Source organism: Panthera tigris, chromosome A1 (genome assembly GCF_018350195.1).
Source record: "Panthera tigris isolate Pti1 chromosome A1, P.tigris_Pti1_mat1.1, whole genome shotgun sequence".
NCBI lineage: Eukaryota > Metazoa > Chordata > Mammalia > Carnivora > Felidae > Panthera > Panthera tigris.
Genome location: NC_056660.1, coordinates 50,365,001 through 50,383,941, shown reverse-complemented (window position 1 = coordinate 50,383,941; position 18,941 = coordinate 50,365,001). Strand labels below are relative to the sequence as shown.

General features: G+C 40.6%; 1 long non-coding RNA gene across 5 annotated transcripts in view; it reads left to right on the top strand.

Moving 5' to 3' along the window:
* The window catches only part of LOC122236616, a 133,322-nt gene that overhangs the window by 70,343 nt on the left and 44,038 nt on the right, over positions 1-18,941 (top strand). For 3 of the 5 annotated variants that reach the window (XR_006214716.1, XR_006214706.1, XR_006214709.1), the window contains one exon: positions 4,501-4,878. This is a non-coding gene — a long non-coding RNA (uncharacterized LOC122236616). Of the gene's footprint in view, positions 1-4,500; positions 4,879-5,455; positions 6,447-18,941 lie in introns of those variants that run through there. The other 2 variants (XR_006214712.1, XR_006214707.1) reach the window with 2 other exon arrangements.

Here is an 18,941-nt window from a genome sequence, read left to right as displayed (position 1 = left end):
TCCCCATTTCATCCCCTCATTCTTCACTCCTGTTGCTTGGGATCACAATCCCAAATTAAGTGCTCATACAGAAGCCCTTGATTCAGAGTCTCCTTTTTGGGGGAAGCCTGGGTAAAACAGGAAATAATTAGATTTCCACTGATAGTTTCTATGGTGCATTTTTCCCTGAGGACCAGATCTATGAAAAGTGTAGTTGGTTCATCTTACATTCTATCCATGATGGCCATTGGCAGGGAAAGGAGTCTTCAACTGAAAGATGCTCAGGTTGTTCCCAATGACCAGGAATTGAGGGAAGAGCTGCCAGTGGCGGGCCAGACCACACTCCCTTGTCAGGGGATTGAAAGTGAGGCAGCTAGTAATGGGGGAGTGGTGTGTATGTGTGTAGGAGCACATCGTGAGAGCCTGACTAAGAAAACAGAAGCACCTTCAAGTGTAGACAGTGGTGGAAATTTACTGCAGGGAATTGTTAATACAGATGACAGAGGAACTGAGAACCAGATAGGGAATGGGGAGGTAATCCAGAGATTGGCAAGAGCAGGAAGTCCCTACATCCTTAGGCTGGAAGACAAAGTGAGAGGTGGTGTGACTGGAGCCCATGGACTGGGACCACTGGAGGATGCTGGAATCAGAGTGGAGATCTTCAGTAGGAGCTAAGCTTCTGAGGGGCTGGAGAGGCCACCAGAGGTGAAATGAGATGAAAATTAGTACTCCGGTTTCATCCTCCCTTCCCACTTTCTATTCCCCATTCAGTGCCTCCAACTAGCCAAACCCAGAGAAGCCAGCTCTGCTGAAATACAGAGCAGGTGGGGTGAAGGATGGATATGAGAGCAAACAGACGTAGGACAGGCATCAGCCATGCTGCCAAAGAGCCGGTGAAGAAACACCCACGGGAGAAAGAACCCGTTTTAAATACCTGCCAATCTGTGTGGAAACCAATTCCAGATTAGTGCCGGTTGAGCAGTATCTTTTCCTGCCTTTAACAACTCTTGCTTTCCACGCCCCAGGCCCTGAGGGGTCAGAAGCTATAGCCAGTATGTGGGGCCACGTTCGTGGAGATGCCAACAGAAGGAAAAAAGGAGGAATCTGCCTTCTCCCTTCTTTTCCACCTCTGGCTTCCCACTCACTACAGGCTTGAGCTAGGGGAGGTGGAAGCTTTAATGCTGAATGAAATTTGGGTTTTTGTTTATTACATTTAAACACATATTAATTGCTAAAGCAAGTCTATTTGGGGCAGTTCTGGCATGACTGGAGGATGTCACCTGAGAACAGTCAGATAACCTATGGGGCCTGCCCTACAGTTCGCCTAAAGTAGTAAGAATAAGCCTTCTCTTTCCATGCTGAATGATTATGCAAAGAAGGTTGTGAGAGAAGAACACAATTTAATTGAATTCTTTAATCCCATCTGTGCATGGAAAGCTTGTCAGTGGTCCCACTGAAGTTCTTCTCACTTGACTAGAGGTATCCTCACTAGTGGGTTAGGGGCCAATGGTCACATAACTGGTCTTTTTTCCCACTACCCCCACCATAAGCAGTTAAATGTGGGAATAGTTGGCATCTATTATTTTGAAGCTTCAGCCACAACTCAAACTGAAACATTCTATTTTAACATTCTTTAATATCCATTTGGAATGATTATGTTTTTAAAATTTTTTTTAATGTTTTATATTTGAGAGAGAGAGAGAGAGAGACAGAGCATGAGCAGGGGAGGGCAGAGAGAGGGGGAGACACAGAGTCTGAAGCAGGCTCCTGGTTCTGAGCTGTCAGCACAGAGCCTAATGTAGGGCTCGAACTCACGAGCAGTGAGATCATGACCTGAGCCAAAGTCGGACGCTTAACCGACTGAGCCACCCAGGCACTCCTGGAATGATTATGTTTGCATCATCAGCAGGACAAAACAGATGTGAATGGGATGTGTTTAGTTATGAAGACAGAAAGAAATCTCTACTTTGGCACACTCATCTTTTGTGACTGTTGAAATTCATATCCCTTCCACGGGGAATCTTGTCTGGAATTCTGAAGAGTCTTTGTTTGAAGCACATCTGCTCTGCAAACTAATATACGTAATCCTAGATGAGAATTGGAACAAGTCAGCTTGAAACCAGAGGTGTGTCCGTGTGCGAATAATGGTGTGTGGCAAAGAAGTAAATTCTCAGAAATCCCTGTTGATTTGCGAGCAGAGGCTGCCATAAGCTCATGACTGAGAGTGTATCTCAGAAAGGGCCGGGCCTGGAAAGACCCCAACTTCAGATCCCAAGGTGCTGAAAGTGTTGAATGTCTTTTTGAGGAAGGAATGCTGTACCATGTTAGCTGAGAAGCGTGGAGGCCTAGAGCATATCTCAGGAGGGTCTTCACTTGGAAGGGATGGACTGGCTGCATAACAAGGGAAGAGATTTTAAAGTTAGGAATTGGGGCATTAAAGCAGGCTTGGGAGATCTCATTGGGGGAAGTGAGAGAAGGTCCAGAAGGTGGAACAGAAACTATCTCTCATACTAGGTGACCACACCTCACAGACTCAGCGGCTTTGGGGAGGGGAGGAACTACAGGAGATCAGGTTGATATTTTACCGAGAACTGTTCTCTGTGCTTAGATAAGGACAGCTGCTGGCCCTTGTTGAGCAAAGTCTACTGGAAACTTGGAACCCCCACCGGCTGTCAAGGGAAGCCATGCCTGCATCTAAGGCTGAGCAATCTGGGTTGGGTGGAGTGGGTGAGCTCAGTGATACTGGGAGAAAAAAGAGCATCCTGAGAAAACAAATAGTGATTCTCTCGTGGAAAAATGAGCACTTCACCAGGATTTAGGGCCCACCTACCTGCTCTTGGATAGCCTAGTGCATACTCTGAAGAATCAGATTCTGGACGTTCACTTTGTTGCTACCTTCTGGGAAGGGCAGGTTGTGTGGGGTGCACTAAGATGTCATTCGTAGGAATGCAAAATTTTGCTAGGAGTGAAATGAACCAGGGTGACACACACAACACGTGTGTGTGTGCACACACACAATTAATGGAAGAGAACGGCTAAAGAGCCTAGGCAGACTAGTTTAGGGAGGTCAGCGTCGGGAGGCTGTGCCAGAGGGGTATGCGTGGACTGTGACACTCAAGGCAGTCAGTGGGCCATGCAATGAGAGGAACAGGCTTGGAGCGACCGCAGGAAGGAGACCAGAGAAGGCCTGAGACTCTGGGGCTTCTGCCGTGTGGACACTGCTGAGGTCACGGCGGCCCCAGTCACCGTGGTCTGTCCCCATCCAGGAGTCATCGCAGCTGTTTTTCTAGGGGATATCTAGTGGGGACCTCCATCGAGAGCTGATGTGATGGGCAAAAGTGATGCTCGTTCAGCTCTGTCTGAACCCCTTAGTGTGAATGTCCTCCTCATAGCGACCCAGAACACTTGCACGTTCCAATGTCACTCCCAACCCTACCTACAGAGTGCAAAAGCAAAAATGTGGGCCTTTGACGCTCAGGGCAATGTGGGACATGGAAAATAAAACCTTAACACCTTAACTTGGGGGAAATTGAGGAGAAACAACATGAAATTCCTTCCCAGAGATGCGGCATGTGGAAACATGGCCATGTGTATCATCCCTGTTATATGAGCCACAAAATGACATTTTCTGTGGTGGAGTCCCTATCCCTTAATTGCATTGTTATTATAATGAAACTCAATTAATATTCTACTTCAACTTTGATTTCTAGAAAGGACCCAAAATATCGGTGTTACCAAGACTTTCATCATTTGCATTTCTCTTTGACACTGAAGTACACATTATCTCCATAATCTTAGTATCAGCAAATATTACCTAGAAATTTATAGGTGTTACCAAAACTATAGTTTCCACTCCCTTACCCGGGCTTGAAGTATGGTTGGTAAGATCAGGTAGACTTCTTTTTTGTTTTAATTAAAAAGGTTTTTTTTAATTATTTATTTTTTGAGAGAGAGACAGAGTGCGATCAGGGGAAGAACAGAGAGAGAGAGGGAGACGCAGAATCCGAAGCAGGCTCCAGGCTCTGAGCTGTCAGCACAGAGCCCGACGCAGGGCTGAAACTCATGAACTGCGAGTTCATGACCTGAGCCGAAATCAAGAGTCAGATGCTGAGCCCCCCGAGCAACCCAGGTGCCCCCAGATAGACTGCTTCTTTTTAAAAAAATTTTTTTAACGTTTATTTATTTTTGAGACAGAGAGAGACCGAGCATGAACGGGGGAGGGTCAGAGAGAGGGAGACACAGAATCTGAAACAGGCTCCAGGCTCTGAGCTGTCAGCACAGAGCCCGACGCAGAGCTCGAACTCACGGACCGTGAGATCATGACCTGAGCCGAAGTCGGCCACTTAACCAACTGAGCCACCCAGGCACCCCAAGATAGACTGCTTCTTGACACAGCTTGTCCTTATTTGAATGATCCACAACATAGGCAGAAAAAGTCGAAGGTTATTGTGTAACTATTAGAAGTTATGAATATTTAGCAAACTGCTACACGGGACATAAATTTACTTTGCTGTTTTATAGGTGCTTTCAGGTACAAGTCTAGAAATACACTTGGCCCAACTCTGGAAAACTTCCATGAAGACATTAGAGCAGAAACCCATGCAGCTGCTGCCTTGAAGTCCTGTCTTAAGAGAAAAGGCCCACCTCTTGCAGGATCTGATATAGGAAGGTAATTGGGGATCTCTTCTGAGTGATTCCAAAGAGGGCTCACTTCCTCTGTGCATATTTGAATATCTTCTGGTAACCTCTTAGGCTGGTGGTGAAAACATTAGGAAAATGCTGTGCTTGGAAAATTCACTTTATCTACTTGTTGTTTAAGTAGATAAAGCAATTAGGCTGCTATTAGAGGTAACTGGCTTTCTAATTTCAAGTTGTCAAAATCAATCTCTTTTGAGTTATCCAAAGGTACACACAAATACAAATCTTCCAAAAATATTTTTGACAAATTTAAAAATTAGTTAACCATTTTAAAACTATTTTTAAAGTCCCCCAAGAGTGAAGGTAAGGTTGCAAGTTAGGTCTTAAAAAGGGCTTAAAGACTTTTTTCGAAGTTTATTTATTTACTTTTGAGAGAGAGAAAGAGAATGAGCAGGGGAGGGGCAAAGAGAGAGAGAGGGAGAGAGAGAATCCCAAGCAGTAGGGCCCCGACTAATAAGCTGTGAGATCATGACGTGAGCCCAAACCAAGAGTCAGATGCTTAACAGACTGTGCCACCCACATGCCCCTTAAAGAGGGTTTAAAGAAAAGTCTCAGTGAAGCCTCAGACCACAAAAGATCATTTTTTAACCCCCCAAATTCATTTAGCCTCATAAGCTTTTGGGGAAAAATAACCCATATTGTCTTTGGGCAATTTCCATAGAAGACCCTACCATTCTCATATTGTGTCTTATTCCTATTTTTAGACAGGGTGTGGTAGATTTGGTGAAGCATGAAAGGCACTAATGTTTTTAAATTTTTATTGGTTTTTATTTTTCAGGATGGGGAGGGATGTTTACTTTTCAGACTGCTTTCAGATTTCCTTCAAATGTAATTACAGTGACATTACAGCGAGAAATGAACATGACTGGAAAATCAGAAATTGAGATGCTATTAACTTAATGACAGACCGCCCTGTTTGTGGAGGTGAACACCTCCCTTCCTGTGTTAGGCACATTGGTTGCTAGCAACAGAGACCAGCTCTTTCTGACTTAAGCATCATGCAAGGATTTTGCAGGAATGATTCTAGAGAGCTTACAGATCCCGAGGAATTGCTGAGTCACCAAGCCTGTGGGAGGGTGGGAGCTGGAACAGCTCCAGGGGACTATTAGCAAATTCACTGCAGTGTCTTCTCCGGACTGTGCCCTTGGAAGAACTCAGCCCCAATGGCTTCCATCTGCTTTTCATGCGGTTATAGAGAGATGCAGCCTCCCAAAAAAGAGAGTCCAGTTGGTCTGACCTGGTCACATGCCATCCCTTCAATGCCCTTGAGAGAGTCCAGTGGGACCAGAAGAACGGGAAGGAGTATGGTCCTTTAAAGGGAAAGCTGAGGTTGTTCCCAAGAAGGAGGAAGGGAGACTAGGCCAGCATCACCTGTTCGGTGCCAAAGCAGAGCCATCAAATGGAATTTTATCTCCTGCTGTCCCTGAAGTCTTATTGTCTAGCACAAAGTCAGCATGAATGCAGGTAGGAAGACAACATTCTGATGAAAGATATGCATCTTTGACGTGCTTTTACTGTTCTTCTTCTGATGTTTTTATGCGGATTCTTGGTGGAAAATTCTGGTAGGCAAGGCATTGAGCTGAAGGAAAGGCACGGATTAGGAGAGCTGGGTGGTCAAAGCCTGCTGGCGGAGAAGACACCTCTTTCTCTTTCTTAGACGCGCATTCCTTACTGCCAGGAGAATTTTAAAAAACAAGCACAGTAAACTTTCTGTTTATCTTACACTTATAATTATAATAATAACAGGTTCTATAATTCATGCAGATTATTCACAAATCTTAATAAGAGTAACTGGAAACCAGTGCAATCAACATTCTATATATACTTACTTTGACACAGGGAATTAACATGTATTTAAATATAATGACATAAACTGCTCCTATCTGATTATAGTTACATGATGAGGTGGTTCCAATATCAGACATGCATTTAATTAGAAGAATGTATCAGTGATGGGCATATAAGAAATGATTTAGATAATTAATGATAAACACTGACTTTGATTTTATTTATTTTTTAAAATTTTTTACATTTATTTATTTTTGAGAGACAGAGTGAAAGTGGAGGAGGGGCAGAGAGAGGAGATACAGAATCCAAAACAGGCTCCAGGCTCTGAGCAAGCGTTCAGCACAGAGCCCGATGCGGGGCTCGAACCCACAAACTGTGAGATCATGACCTGAGCAGAAGTCAGACACTTAACCGACTGAGCCACGCAGGCACCCCATGACTTTGACTTTAAAAACAACTTTCTTTTTATATATTTCCATCCCTTCTCTACTCTATCCAGCATTCTGAGGTTCTTGCCTTATATGAAGAAGAGTCTCAAATAATATTGTATTTCTTTTAGGAAAACTCCCCACAATTTGATTTATAGGCAGAGAGAGGTTTACTTTGAAGCAAATGAAGCTTTAGTTTTGTTAACCCTTATTTGTATGGGCTCCTTCCAAGCCTCTGTAGCTAACTTTGCGTTTTTGTGGAATTTCTTTCTTTTTCTTTTTCTTTAAGTAGGCTCCATGCCTACTTACTCCAGTGTGGAGTCCAATGCAGGGCTTGAACTCACAACCCTGAGATCAAGACCTGAGCTGAGATCAAAAGTCAGATACTTACCCAACTGAGGCTCCCAGGTGCCCCTGTGAAATTTTTTTCTTAAATGCTAATCCCCTCAATATTACTTTAGGCCCAAGAAAACCTGGATCTGCCCTGCTTATGGATTCTGGGTATGTAACCTGCCCAGTATCAGCTATTCCCTCAGCCACATCCTGATTCTCTTGCAGGCTGCATCAACCCAGATTTGGAACATTGTACATTCAATGGTTTTCACAAGAAATCCAATAAACACCAAGGATTTCTGTAGGTGTATTTTTTTTTTTTGGTAGTGTTTACTGAAGACATTGAGTGGGGAGACCTGGTGGGGGGAGGAGAAGTGGGGGGGGGCAGAATTGAGTAGGAGTGGGAATCCTACATTATGTAACAAAGCATCTTAAAAAAGTATCACACTAGATGATTTATGTTCATTGGAATTCTTTCTTGGCCTTGCCTCTACCAAGTCTCTGTGACTGTTACTTTCTTTTTCCTTACTCCCCCTTGTCTGGATGCTCTTTTGTTCTTTTGAATATCCCCAGGGGTCTTCAAGTTCCTTTGCCCTCTATTACACAGTGCCATGCGTCTCTCTCTTTCTCTCTCTACTTCTACCTCGGGCTCGCCTCTCCTCCATCACATGACCTAGGAACTTGCCACCACATTTAATTGTTCTCTGCTTTGTAACGAAAGCCTTCTACTTGAGATCATCCTCTGGGATCTCACCTCTCACTCCAATGACTCTTTTGCAGCATTTTATTCTCCAAAAATATACAATACTTACACCAAGCAGAATTTTGGTAACTGAAACATTTTCTGTCTCCATTGTTTTTAAGTGCACATGTTCACATGTGAACGGTACACAATTGGAAAATCCTGGGGATTACATGATTGGCTGCCAGATTGAGGACCGGTCTCCTCATCGTCTCTCTGGGCAGTAGTAGCACATACTAGAGGTTCAATAAATGAATATTGACTGTTTATTAAAGGAAATTACCATTTTGATAAGGGGTGGCGTATTGGTATTCACATTTTTAGTTTGGTTTGATACGGAAGCTGCAAGAAACATTCAGTGACTGGGCCTTTTCCCCAGAGGGCTCACAGAATCTGCACAGATGGGAGGAACAAAGAAAAGAAAAAAAAAAAACTGACAAAAAGAAGGACAACTAATCCGAATGAATCTACCTATTGACAATTTAAGTGATTAGTAATAGGGACATTTTGACCTAAATAACTCCTACTTTTGACCTATGTGTGTTTTCACATCATTTTATAAGCATGCTTTAGAGGCTTTGGAATTTTCACAAAAAGATAAATTCTGTAAGAAAATCATCTAACTTTTTAGAGCGCTTTTTAAAATTTTGTGCATAAGAAAATAGATAAACAGAATATGTAAAATGGTAAAGAATAGGCTTTATGATAAAGAAAAGAGCTAATAAGTCTTTTTGTTCATTTCCAATATTTTGAAGCCTACTGAATGTAGTCATACAGGGAAAGCGACATTCAAAATAGCAACAGAAGAAACAGAGTATTTTTAGGCCCCTGAAGTGGCTTTCTACTTTGTAGGGCTCCTGGCTTGTAATAAATTGGAATTTATATTTCCCTTTAGTTAGTGCCAATTCTCTTCTCAAAGATGAGACATATTTTCTGATTGTACCCATGTGTTCCCATAGTATCATCTGTCATTGTTGCCTCATCCTTGGAGTTGACTGGGATCAACTCTTGGGTTCAGGTTAGGATGCTGTCGTCATGGATGGTCAGCTTCTGGCTCGTGTGCCGGGGCGTTTTCTCAGGCATGTCTTCCATCAGCTTTTGTCTCTTAGCCACGTGATTTGGGACAAAGAGAATGAAGGCCAGGAAGGTGTCATTGTCTTGCAGCTGGAAAACCTCACCAGTTCTGCTGACCGGATGCTGTATTTCAGTCCCAATCTTACTATTAACCATTTACTCAAAGAAACTGATGGGACTAGTGAAATCTGCTCTGAGAGCCGCTGTCATTATTTCTGAGAGACAACATTAACACCAGAATTTTCCATGCTAAGTCGTGACTTGAGACCTTTTTTGGCTCAGCAGAACTTATAAGGCAGGAGATTTAATAGAATAAAATACAGATTAAAAGAAAACACACAGATCTGTCTTCCTATGACACTATTTATTGCAACTCCATCTCCCATTTCTCCTCAAGATGTTTAGTTGTCATGCTTTTTCTTAGCATAGACATGAACTGAGAATCTGAACTGAAAATATTTTTAGGGACAGATTGACAGGAACTTGATTTAGTATTAGGAGACATTGTTAGTTTGGGACAATATGTTGTTTTAAAAAGTACAGAGAGCCTGGGACTTCTGTAAGAATTCATTTAAAAAATTCAAAAGAAATAAAGCATATATAAGGAAAATCTCCCTTTACCTTGTGTTTCTCTCATTAGTATAGTAGTTTCTAAAAAAATGACAGCAGCCTGCATTTATTGCTTAACCTATTCACGTAACCATAGAGGTATCATTGATTTCCAATTTTATGTCAAACCATTCTTGCTCATGGAAGTCCAAATCTATTCATTTATTATTGTGTGTACTTGAGGGAGGGAGAGGAGTTCATTGATCGAGTGGAGCATTGGCTGGTAAATATTTAATGTTTATTCCTATCACTGAAATTATTCAAGTTTGAATATTGACAGTCGTTTGAATGTGCCCGTCGGTATGGCCCTCAATCCATAACATCATCTCCAGCAGGCTGCAGTTTATTTCATTTTTGCAGACAGACCGGACCGACTTGCCGTGCAGTACTTCTGAAGTATTATTTTCCAGATGGCTGTCCTACAGTCCAGACCAGAATTTCAGTTAATCTTGAAGTCTTTTGGTGGAAGGATTATGCAAAAGATGCTTGAGCCCTACTCTTTCTCAACGATGGAGCATTATTAGAACTCTAATATCCTCAAATGTGCTTGAGAATTATTGACCTTTATAATTATCTTTATAATTGTGTTATTTCTCACCAGAGATCCTTTGCTGCACCAAGAGAAAAGTTCTGCTCTCAGATTTTCACCACAGCAACAAATACTTTGCTTCATGCCCTTATAGTTATCCATATTTAAGGGCTTAAGACTTGGTTTTAATTTTGAGACCCTTGGCCATCTGCCCGGCCTTAGCCTTTGAAGGCATTTTCATCTTCCCAAGCATCCTACACCTGCTGGTTCCTTCAAGGGAGCATGACTACCTGGAAGTAATGGAGAGAGTTCTCCTGGACACCAGTGTTTTGTTGGGCTGCTTCTAATAGCTTGAATTTTGACTTTCAAGAACATCTGGCTTTTTGACCCTTGTATTGATTCTTATCTTTTACCCTTAGATTTGACTTACAGGATTAGACTTGGCTTCTGTCTCTTGTACCTTTGAACTTCATTTTGTCCCTGTGGTCTTTGGTCTAGTTGTCCCTGTGGCTCTGAGTGTTTACAGCCTCCACTGTTCCCATACAAGCCCCGAGAATCCAATCCTGATCCCAACCAAGTACTTGATCATCAACATGTTTGAGTTAGATCAGTAGTCCCTTCAAGAGGACAAAAGTCATATATCGTTTGACCATTTCTATGTTCTTTAAACAAAACAAGTATAAGACTTCTGCTTTCTGGTTAGGGGCTTTAGATGTAATGTGCTATTATAATTCTGTTTTAAAATTGTGGGTTAATATTAACTACAAATTATTCATTAAAAAATATACAGTCCACTGGCTTCTGCACAAAGTTAGTTGTATTATTTCTCTCATCTTTTGGGGAAGCTCATGAGAGTCTGACAGAAGTAGGGTCTCTAAACAAACTTTGAGCTTGTCATACTAGTGAAATGGATAAAAAATCGGAAAAGAGTGTAATATTCTATTATATGTTTGGTTCATCAGGTGCATTTTTAAAGAACAGTGTCTTTTTACTTGGTTTGTATAGGGGATTATTAAAATACTCTAGAAGGAAATATTTTGTTTTTATTTTAATTTTTTTGTTTATTTATTTTTTGTTTTTTTAAATGTAATTTATTGTCAAATTGGCTTACGTGCCTTTTTTTTTTTTTTTTTTTTTTTGTAAAAAAAGGGCTAGGGGGTGCTCTGGAGGCACACTGCCTGGGCTTCAGACCTGGCTCTGTGTAATTTTAGATAAGTCATTTAATTTTCAGGGCCTTGATTTCCTCATCTCTAAATGAAAATGTTTCGAGTATAAAATGAAATAATATATGCAGTGTTTATCATGTGGTCTTGTTCACAGTAAGCACTAAATAAATGTGATTAAGTATGTTACATCATTTAGAGTCCTTTCATCTGAAAGTAACAGAAATTCTGACTCAAACTGGCTTAAACACTAATGAAGTTTCATTTCTTATAATACCAGAAGGAGGAAACTGGTAAAGGAGGAAACAAGCCTTTAGGGAGGCTTGTGTCCATACCTCAGTAATGTTACAGAGATCCACATTCTTTCCATCTGTGATCTGCAATTCTTAGTGGTGACTTCATGTGCAGATAGTGATACGCTATATGCTATAGCAGTTTCCAGACTTGAAAAAAATCCAGAACAAGAGATGCTATTCCATCCAGCAGCTCCCCTACGCAGGGGTACTTTTCCCAGAAGCTCCCAAGAAAGCATCTTTATACTTTTCTTTGGTCTGAGTTGAGTCATAAGCCTGTTAATGAACCAATCACTAATAAAGGAAGTGACATTCCCTTTAGATTAATAAAGTACACCTCTGGATGTGAAGATGGGGTTAGCTTTTTCTAAGAGAAGAAGTGAATTTCCCAAGATTATGCAGACAGCCTCAGTGATGTAAGAGACCCTTCTCTTACATCAGACCAGACCTGAGCCTGGTGTTTAGAGTAGTAAAGAGTGGTCTGTACTTTTGGGACACGTGTTGCGTTGACATCACTGAGGGAAAACACGAAGAAATAAGTGTTCCTTGTTAACCCTTAGGCTGATTTTAAATTTTCCTAATTTTCCTACTTTTTATAGAATGAAGAAGTTCAAAATGGAATTTTGGCACTGGACACATTTAAAATAGGATAGTTAGTAAAATATTGATTCTTCATTATCAATTTTTAAATTAAATAATTCCAATTTAATTTGCCTGAATATTTCACACTGGTTTGATCTGCTCCTTAATATGCCCTTGTAGGAAGGCAGAACAAATGTAAATGTCTTTATTTCATAGATGTAACCACGGGATAGAAAGATAAAGTGACTGTACTTATCATCCTTCTGACACTGACCCTCAATCTTTACATTATATTATGCATTATGTGCTCCTTGTTTTTCCTGATGTTCTGTCTCCTTAACTAGAGAATATACTTTTTAAGGTAAATGACACATCTTCCAGGGCAACTGGGTGGCTGAGACGGTTAAGAGTCTGACTCTTGGTTTTGGCTCAGGTCATGATCTCACAGTTTGTGGGTTTGAGGCCTGAGTCAGGCTCTGCTGGAACCTGCTTGGAATTCTCTCTCTGCATCTTTCTCTATCCCTCCCCAACTTGTTCTCTCTCTCTCTCTCTCTCTCTCTCTCTCTCTCTTTCTCTCTCAAAGTAAATAAACTTTAAAAAATGTTTAAAAAATGATACATCTTCCACATGTTCTAGTGCCTAAGTATTTTAGGATTCAGGAAATGTTTGTTGATTACATTGAAAGATTTGGATTTAGTGTCATTGTGTTATCTGTAGCTTTCATACTTGTGGTGATGTCTCTGGTCCTTTGTAGTCTTTGTAGCATCCCACTTACAGAGTCACCTTTAGGATCTCTTGCAGGGCTGGTTTAGTGGTCATGGACTCCTTCAGTTTTTGTTTATCTGGGAAAGCCTTTATCTCTCCTTCTATTCTGAATGACAGCTTTGCTGGATAAAGGATTCTTTGCTGCATATTTTTTCTATTCATCACATTGAATATTTCCTGCCACTCCCTTCTGGCCTGCCATGTTTCAGTGTACAGGTCTGCTGCTACCCTTATGTGTCTATCCTTGTAGGTTAAGGCCTGTTTGTCCCTAGCTGCTTTCAGAATTCTCTTTATCTTTGTATTTTGCCAGTTTCACTGTGATATGCTGTGGATAAGACCCATTCTTATTACATCTGAAGTGAGTTTTCTGTGCCTCTTGGATTTGGATGTCTACCCCTTTCCCCAAATTAGGGAAGTTTTCAGCTATAATTTTTTCAAGTAAACCTTCTGCCCCTTTCTCTTCTTCTGTAACTACTATGATATGGATATTATTATGTTTCATTGAATCACTTAGTTCTCTAATTCTCCCCTTGTGATCGAGTATTTTCTTATCTCTCCTTTTCTTGGCTTCATCGTTTTCCATAATTTTGTCTTCTATTTCACTTATTCTCTCTTCTGCTTCCTCCATCCCTGATGTCACTACATCTAGTTTATCTTGCACCTCATTTACAACATTTCTTAATTTGTTGCGACCATTTCTTAGTTCCTTGATCTCTGCAGCAATAGATTCTCTGCTGTCTTCTATGCTTTTTTCAAGCACAGCTATTGATCTTATGACTATTATTCTAAATTCTTGCTCAGATGTATTGTTTACATTTGTTGTGAGCAATTCTCTAGCTCTCATTTCTTCCTGGAATTTCTTTTGAGGAGAATTCTTCTGTTTCATCATTTTGGCCAGTTTTCTGTCCCTTAGGTATTTTAATAGCTTATTATGTGTCCTGCACCTGCTAGCACTATTATACACTGTCCAGAGCCTGGCCCTTTGGAGGTGTTTTTGGAGTGTGTCGTGTGCTCTCTGTTTTTGTGACTCTGGTTGCTTTATCTCCCTACTCGTAGTGGTGGTTTGGGTCTTCCACCAGGTGTGCTTTGATTTGTCTGTTGAAGTAGCCCTGAAAAAAATTTAAAAAGGGTGGTGGGGTGGTGGAAGAAGACTTACCCTATACAAAGAGAGAAATGACAGGGGTGGGGAAAAAGAAAAGACAAAAAATTGACCAAGCAGAGAATCAGAGAAACTATACAGCTTAATCCAGAGAGGGAGAGAGAGGAAAATAAAGAAGAAGGAGATACAGAACATCTCAGAGCCTGGAGCCTGCTTCAGATTCTGTGTCTTCTCTCTCTGCCCCTCCCATGCTCATGCTCTGTCTCTCTCTGTCTCTCATTAATAAATAAATGTTAAAAAAATTTAAAAAAAAAATAAACCAACAACCAGAATGGAGTAGGGAAGGAATAAGCAGAAGAAAAGGAAGAAGAAAAAAAAATACATATATATAATAAGAATTGACCAAGAATCAAATCAGAAAATGCAAAACTGCTGGACTGATATCTGATGGTGCCTTGGAACCATTGGCTGTGCTGGTCTGGAAGAGAGCCTGTCTCATCTGGTCAGTGTCAATCTTGCTCCTGTAGATACACAGTTACAGGCACAGAGGGACGTGGTTTGGTGTAGGCGGGTCCCCCCTCCACTATGGGCCCACTCTCTGGTCCCTGAAGCCCCACCTTGTGGTGATGGGGAGAAAAATGGCGACACTCCAGTCTACCTCCCCCACAGAATGTCCCAAACCACTCTGTTTAGATCATCCTCACAGTGCCACATGAGCGTGAGCACGCCAGTTTGTCCTGCTCCACAGTCTCCCACACCACCCTGATGTCCTAATCTCCCTCCATGTTCCCTGGTTCCAGGGAAGTTCCACTCCACCCAGCCAGTCAACAAAGGGCCTCAGGCTGGCAGGTGCCTGAAGAGTCTTTTGTCCTTAGAGGCCAAATGCCTTCTTCCACAGCCCTGAAAGGAGAGGATTGCTCTCTCCAACTGCGCCTCTGAGTTGGCTACGGAGCCTAGGGCTGTCTCCCCTCCTCCCCAGGAGTGAGCATAAGGCAGCAGGCCCCAGCCTGGAGAAAGCCCTGCAACCCTAGAATGACGTAAAAATTGGTTCTTTCTCCTTTTTTTCTGTTCCCTGGTCTGTGGTTTTTCTCTTGTCTGAATTCAACCCTACACTGCCTCCCTTTCTCTTCCCTTTGTCTCTGCACAGAAGGAAATTCCTCCCCTCCATGCCTATACTGCCTGTTTTCTCTCTCCCAATTCTCAATCATGCACCTATGGCCCGCAAAATAATCCCCGTGGGCCCCTGGAGATGTTTCTGTCACTCTGTAGCCCAGATTTCTGGAATTCAAAGTCTTCTGGCCTCAATCCTGCTGTGTTTGAGGAACAAGGGAACTTTGGTTCCCCTACTTCTCCACCACGTTGACTCTGCCTCTCAAATGTTTGTTGATTATAAATGATCTGCTGAACTAAGGCAAGATTAAAAATCTTGAGTTTGAATCTTTCCTTGACAATGATACATTTGTGGACAGAGCAATGAATCTCTGCCTGGGTCAGTCTTAGAGAGCATTTATTTATGTGCAAGGAAACCCATTCTCCTACCAAATTAAAACAAATAACAATTTGGTATTTAATTTCCTCTTGACTTCTTGTGACTTCATAGAATTTCTTACAAAAAAGACTGTATTTTAAAGACATGAAGCCACTAACATACCAGAAAATCTGAAGATTATGAAGTAAATCAAGGACGGATGTGAACAAAGTTATAATCCAATCTAATGAAAACAAGCGAAAAGGAAAAACAGAAACCACTCTTCAGAAGCAAACAGAATTACCAACTTCCAAATAGGGCTTTTCAAGGACAGAAGGGCACAATCAATTGGAAATGGGTCAACCCAATATATACAGTTCAGGATAAGATAACAGCATCAGCATCAACAAAAATCTAGGATATTTGAATATTTTAAGACATCTGAGACCAGGCACTTTCTATCAAAAATAAATTTATTTCTATTAAATTATGTTATTGTAATCTAAGAATAACTTTCTAAATGAATTAAATTAAATGGTACTGAGTTTTCTTATGGCCTCCATTTGTGGCTGGTGCTCCGTTGACTCCATTGGAAACACTTGTAGGTTCTTCTCTGTCTGTGGACTTAGTTGGGAGGATTCCTTTATGAATGGCCCAGGGAGATGAACCAACATCTAGAAACTAAACCCATATGGATAAAGATGTGGCCTTGTACCAACATTTACCTGTTTGGATACATTGGAAAAGTAGGTTTGTTTGTTTGTTTGTTTTTGTTTTTCTATTTTCACCTTGAACTCCTTTTCATTCCAAATTTGTTTTGGATTTTATCAATGCTTTGATTACAACCAAAATTAACAAGTTCATCTCCACAACAGTTGCTGGAAGGGCTTTTTAGGCAATCAGTGTCTTTATTATGGGGTGCATTGTCTGCACAAATATGTAGGAAGACAAGTACTGACATAAAATTAATCAGAGTATTCTGATTATGTATTTCACACATTTCCCAGTAGTGTGTAAAAAAAAAAAATGAGAATAAAAATGTTTCTTTTCAGCTATGATTAAAATAGATCATTATTTAAATGTAGTATTATTTACATTTTTATGAATGTTATGTGTACACAAAAACCAAACTTTGTTATCTCTTTCATTTTGGTGAATGAAAGAAAAATTTATGGCCTCATAATTGTGTACTGTTTTTTATTTTATTTTATTTTATTTTATTTTATTTTATTTTATTTTATTTTTATTTTTATTTTAGAGAGAGCAAGTTGGAGAGAGGGACAGAGGGAGAGAATCTTAAGCAGGCCCCACGCTCAGTCCAACGCAGGGCTCTATCCCATGACCCTAGGATCATGACCTGAGCTGACGTCAAGAGTCAGATGCTCAACTGACTGAACTACCCAGGTGCCCCTATACTCCTTTTGTGGTAGCACTCATGTGTCTAGTTTTAATTTAAAAAGAACCAATCCTTTTTAAAACAAAAAAGTGGACTATTTCTATTATGGTAAATGTTGCATTATTCAACATGTATGCTGAGTTTATTAATTAACTTAGTTCCTTTTTCTCTTTTTTAAAACCTGCCTTCATTTTGGTTACCTCACCAGAGAAAATACACATTAAAGATTAAAAAAGAACAAACTAGCCGTGATGGCTAAATGAAATAATGTTGTTCGAAATACATTTTGGTCACCCATCTTGGCCTTGTCTCCTCATTTGTTAAGGCCACTTCCCAACCCTGAGTGTCACTAAATTTTAATGATGTGCTGAATTGCTCATGTTAGCCTCTTGGCTGTTTTGGCCTAGTAGGGCATGGCAGACCATTTCAATTGACAGTGATTCTATTCCAATTAACTGCAAACAACTCTGACAAGTTACTTCTCTGCCAGTACATTTTCATAAAGTATTTCTTCACTCTAGGAGAAACCAAATTTGAAATCATACCTTAGGTAAAGAGGTATTTGAAAGTCTTGAGGTAATTGCTGGTTCCTTCTGGGAAACGTATTAGCTGTAGTTTTAGTAATACCTTTTATTATTAATCTTCCAGCTACATTATTAAAATATTTCTTAGGAAAATGGATTAATTCATTAAATCTGACAAATTCTACTGATGTTAGTGGTAGGTAAATCTCTAAGCTCTAGGGAGCCATTCAGTTGTGTAGATCTTTGGTAAATATTTCCGGAAACGTGAAAAATAGGAGATACTGTTGGGGGAGGCAGTGGACTCTTCACATGCAAGGAAGTGTGTTGAAGGAATGTTGTTTGCTTGTAGTGGTTTGAATGGGTCCAGGTGCAACTGGGGGAATGAGCTAAATGACTTCAGAGATGTCTTCAAGACCAAAGTCTCAATGACCTTTTCCCATGATGAATTCCAACCGACCTTGTTCAGTGCTGGTGATTTCAATCTCTATATTCAGACTCCTCTATGCTCCATTGCATATATTGCTGTGTAATCTAGATATGAAATAAAGCTTCTCATGCACCTCATAACCAAATATTATTTTCTAAGAATTTGCTAAAATTATGGATTTGAGAGTCTAAAAGTTGCGTCATGATTTCTGTTAATTGTTGGGGCTTTCACTCATATAGTCCTCTATTTTTCTATTTTTCTGCCTCTCGTCTTCCCATGTCAACCACAAAGTGTAAAATCATTTTCCTGTGTTTTACAAAGCTATTCTCATCCCTTTCCCCCAACATCTCACCCCCTCCAAAAAAAACTGGCATACCCTAAACTCATAAAAGTACTCAACAGAACAAAGGAGACTTCACTTCCTTGTATAGCAGTTGGGGATCATAGCAAAAAAGAGAAATATACGCAGAAATAGAGAAGCTAGGGGAGAATGGAAGGTCACTGGGCTATCAGTGTTTCTCTCCTTATATTTTTTAAAACCAAAAATTTTTAAGTGATAACAGCTGATCACATGTTTTTCTAGTCTAATTCAGAGGGGATTACCTTCTAAAGTAACTCATCACTTTGGCAAGACGGTGCCTTGTCAAACACATATCATATTTGACTACATTAACTCTCCTTTCTCAAACATCAGCTGCAAAAAATCCACTCCTCTTTCCTTTTCATAGCCTCTCTTCCTTTAAAATTATCTTAAAAACTTTACTTCATGGCACAGTAACCCGTCTGGAACCATTTGGATATAGCCTGCCTGTTTATCTATAGACTCATCTCTGGACATAATCTGTCTAACTTCTTCATTTACAGTGGATATGGTCTGGGAAAATGGGGCCAAAGTAAAATTGCAACACACCTCTGTCCAGTTGATGTGGATAAGCCCTGTTATTTCAGCCTGGTCTCTGTTAGGGAGAAGATGAAATTTTAGCTAAAAGGTAGCATATGGAGACAAATAGAGAGCTAGGTGTCCAGAACGGAGATATCTTCATA